The sequence below is a fragment of the Harmonia axyridis genome, chromosome X (genome assembly GCF_914767665.1).
Source record: "Harmonia axyridis chromosome X, icHarAxyr1.1, whole genome shotgun sequence".
Taxonomy (NCBI): domain Eukaryota; kingdom Metazoa; phylum Arthropoda; class Insecta; order Coleoptera; family Coccinellidae; genus Harmonia; species Harmonia axyridis.
In genome coordinates, this window is record NC_059508.1 from 30,710,928 (window position 1) to 30,715,927 (window position 5,000).

A 5,000-nucleotide genomic window follows, 5' to 3' on the forward strand; every position below is an offset into this window, starting at 1 on the left:
ACCTCGGTCATGGCGAGTTATTTTCCGTATTTCATTCCACAATCAACGTACAACATAGAAGAAATCATCTCTCTAACTATCCTGGTTCAAAAGTTGTATCGGAACATTTCACGTCGTAATATCTCGCCAAGTCCAGACCCAAGTCCAGACCTCGGCGATAGGTAGTATCTGACACCGTCCGCTCGGGACTGACATCGACTTGGACTCGGGCTGATGATGGGGAGGCGTTTAAGGACGTGAACATTTTTCCTTATAAAAATTAAAGTCGACAATGAATATTGATTCTGATTACTGATTTACGCTTTAAAAACACATTAGAAGGCAACCAAATCGAATTTGAGGAAATTCCACGATCAGAAAATTTTTTTCGAAAAAAAAAAAAATCCGAAAAATATTTTTCGATTCCGATTACTGATTTACTCTTTTAGAACACATTAGGAGGCAACCAAATCAAATTTGAGAAAATTCCACAATCAGAAAATTTTTTTCGAAAAAAAAAAAAATTCGAGGACACCTCGGTCATGGCAAGTTATTTCCCACAATCCATTCCCCGATCCACGTACATCCCAGAAAAAATCATCTCTCTAACTATCCTGGTTCAAAAGTTGTATCGGAACATTTTCACGTCGAAAATATATCTCTAAGTCCAAACCGATGCACCACGTAAACTAGGGCAGACCGATGCACCACGTAATATCGGGCAGACCGATGCAGAACGTAAACTCGATCATACCGATGCTTCACGTAATCTCGATCTTACCGATGCACCACGTAAACAAGGGCAGACCGATGCAGAACGTAAAGTAGATCTTACCGATGCACCACGTAATCTCGATCTTACCGATGCACCACGTAATCTCCATCTTACCGATGCACCACGTGAACTGGATCTTACCGATGCAGAACGTGAATTGGATCATACCGATGCAGAACGTGATTTGGATCTTACCGATGCACCACGTAACCTCGATCATACCGATGCACCACGTAATCTCGGGCAGACCGATGCACAACGTAAATGACGATCGGGACCGGGGCGATCGGTCGTATCTGACACCGCCGGCTCGGTTCTAACATCGTCAATGAGTCGGGGTTGTAAAAAAGGACGTGAACATTTTTCCTTATAAAAATCAAACCCGACCATGGATTTTGATTCTGATTGTTGATTATCGCTACTAGAACATATAAGGAGGCAACCAAATCAAATTTGAGAAAATTCCACGATCAGAAAATTTTTTTCGAAAAAAAAAAAAAATCGTAATCACCTCGGTCATGGCGAGTTATTTTCCGTATTTCATTCCACAATCAACGTACAACATAGAAGAAATCATCTCTCTAACTATCCTGGTTCAAAAGTTGTATCGGAACATTTCACGTCGTAATATCTCGCCAAGTCCAGACCTCGGCGATAGGTAGTATCTGACACCGTCCGCTCGGGACTGACATCGACTTGGACTCGGGCTGATGATGGGGAGGCGTTTAAGGACGTGAACATTTTTCCTTATAAAAATTAAAGTCGACAATGAATATTGATTCTGATTACTGATTTACGCTTTAAAAACACATTAGAAGGCAACCAAATCGAATTTGAGGAAATTCCACGATCAGAAAATTTTTTTCGAAAAAAAAAAAAATCCGAAAAATATTTTTCGATTCCGATTACTGATTTACTCTTTTAGAACACATTAGGAGGCAACCAAATCAAATTTGAGAAAATTCCAAAATCAGAAAATTTTTTTCGAAAAAAAAAAAAATTCGAGGACACCTCGGTCATGGCAAGTTATTTCCCACAATCCATTCCCCGATCCACGTACATCCCAGAAAAAATCATCTCTCTAACTATCCTGGTTCAAAAGTTGTATCGGAACATTTTCACGTCGAAAATATATCTCTAAGTCCAAACCGATGCACCACGTAAACTAGGGCAGACCGATGCACCACGTAATATCGGGCAGACCGATGCAGAACGTAAACTCGATCATACCGATGCTTCACGTAATCTCGATCTTACCGATGCACCACGTAAACAAGGGCAGACCGATGCAGAACGTAAAGTAGATCTTACCGATGCACCACGTAATCTCGATCTTACCGATGCACCACGTAATCTCCATCTTACCGATGCACCACGTGAACTGGATCTTACCGATGCACCACGTAATCTCGATCTTACCGATGCACCACGTGAACTGGATCTTACCGATGCAGAACGTGAATTGGATCTTACCGATGCACCACGTAAACTCGATCTTACCGATGCACCACGTAATCTCGATCTTACCGATGCACCACGTGAACTGGATCTTACCGATGCAGAACGTGAATTGGATCTTACCGATGCACCACGTAAACTCGATCTTACCGATGCACCACGTAATCTCAATCTTACCGATGCACCACGTGAACTGGATCTTACCGATGCAGAACGTGAATTGGATCTTACCGATGCACCACGTAAACTCGATCTTACCGATGCACCACGTAATCTCAATCTTACCGATGCACCACGTGAACTGGATCTTACCGATGCAGAACGTGAATTGGATCTTACCGATGCACCACGTAAACTCGATCTTACCGATGCACCACGTAATCTCGATCTTACCGATGCACCACGTGAACTGGATCTTACCGATGCAGAACGTGAATTGGATCTTACCGATGCACCACGTAAACTCGATCTTACCGATGCACCACGTAATCTCAATCTTACCGATGCATCACGTAATCTCGATCTTACCGATGCAGAACGTAAACTCGATCATACCGATGCACCACGTTATCTCGGCAGACCGATGCAGAACGTAAAAAAAAAGCTTACAGCACGCGGTGTTCCCAAGCGGTCACCCATCCAAGTACTAACCGCGCCCGACGCTGCTTGGCTTCAGTGTTCTGACGAGAACTGGCAATTTCAGCGTGGTATGGCCGTAAACAACAAATATAGCGATATTTTCTATGATATCTCACTTTTTGGGAGCGGAAAGGACGTGAACGTTTTTCCTTATAAAAAATGAAATAACTTTTGGATATTAATTCTGATTGTTGATTTAAGTTTTAAGAACACATTAGGACATATCTCAATGAAATTTGAGGGATTTCCGAAATCGAAAAATATTTTTCGAAAAAAAAAAAAAATCCCAGAAGACCTCGGTCATCTCAAGTTTATTTCCATATTCTATTACACAATCAACGTACATCACAAAAGGAACCATCTCTCTAACTATCACAGTTAAATTTTTGTATCGGAACATTTCACGTCGGAATATCTCGCTAAGTCCAGACCGGGGAGATCGGTCGCATTTGACACCGTCCGCTCCGGTCTAACATCGTCTTGGAGTCGGGGTAACGATGGAGAGGCGTTTAAGGACGTGAACATTTTTCCTTATAAAAATTAAAGTCGACAATGAATATTGATTCTGATTACTGATTTACTCTTTTAGTACACATTAGAAGGCAACGCAATCAGATTTGAGGAAATTTCAAGATCAGAAAATTTTTTTCGAAAAAAAAAAAAATTCAAGAACACCTGGGTCATGGCAAGTTATTTCCCACAATCCATTCCACAATCAACGTACAACATAGAAGAAATCATCTCTCTAACTATCCTGGTTCAAAAGTTGTATCGGAACATTTCACGTCGAAATACCTCGCCAAGTCCAGACCGGGGCGATAGGTAGTATCTGACACCGTCCGCTCGGGACTGACATCGACTTGGACTCGGGCTAATGATGGGGAGGCGTTTAAGGACGTGAACATTTTTCCTTATAAAAATTAAAGTCGACAATGAATATTGATTCTGATTACTGATTTACGCTTTAAAAACACATTAGAAGGCAACCAAATCAAATTTGAGGAAATTCCAAAATCAGAAAATTTTTTTTCAAAAAAAAAAAAATCCGAAAAATATTTTTCGATTCTGATTACTGATTTACTCTTTTAGAACACATTAGAAGGCAACGAAATCAAATTTGAGTGAAATCCAAAATCAGAAAATATTTTTCGAAAAAAAAAAAAAATTCGAGAACACCTCGGTCATGGCAAGTTATTTTCCACAATCCATTCCCCAATCAACGTACATCCCAGAAAAAATCATCTCTCTAACTATCCTGGTTCAAAAGTTGTATCGGAACATTTTCACGTCGAAAATATATCTCAGAGTCCAGACCGATGCAGAACGTAAACTCGATCATACCGATGCTTCACGTAATCTCGATCTTACCGATGCACAACGTAAACTAGATCACACCGATGCAGAACGTAAACTCGATCATACCGATGCACCACGTAAACTCAGGCAGACCGATGCAGAACGTGAACTCGATCTTACCGATGCACCACGTAATCTCGATCTTACCGATGCACCACGTAAACTCGGGCAGACCGATGCAGAACGTGAACTCGATCTTACCGATGCACCACGTAAACTAGGGCTGACCGATGCATCACGTAAACGACGATCGAGAGGCGCGAAAGGACGTGAACGTTTTTCATTATAAAAATTGAAATAAATGATAAATAATGATTCTGATTGTTGGTTATCATTTTTAATAAGCATTAGGAGGCAACCAAATGAAATTTGAGGAAATTCCGATAATAGAAAATTTTTTCGAAAAAAAAAAAAAATTCATGAAATCCTCGGTCATCGCAAAATATTTACCATATTCTGTTCGATAATCAACGTATATTTAAGAAGGAATCATATCTGTATCTATCTTGGTTCAAATTTTGTATCGGAACATTTTGACCAAAGTCCGAGCTTCGGCCGAAACAGACACCGCTGACCTGGCCTATCGATCGACCGAGAGTCGGGGATAGAGCGTAAGTGTTGTCTGGAGGGGAACCCTGTGCTCTCCTGACATATATAGGGAAGGTGGTCGCGTTGGGCGATGCAGAACGTTTGGATCGGGAATTATATTTTTGGTTCAGCTATTGGAATATGGTTTATTGTTGGTATATATTGGCGAAATAACGTTCTTACTGACTGGGGATATTCATAAAAA

The 5,000-nt window shown here is 40.9% G+C and overlaps 1 non-coding gene across 1 annotated transcript; it reads right to left on the reverse strand.

Moving 5' to 3' along the window:
• Positions 1-2,814: 2,814 nt before the first annotated feature.
• LOC123688500 lies at positions 2,815-2,933 on the reverse strand. The gene has a single exon (XR_006750015.1). It is a non-coding gene; the product is annotated as a 5S ribosomal RNA (ribosomal RNA).
• Positions 2,934-5,000: the final 2,067 nt, after the last annotated feature.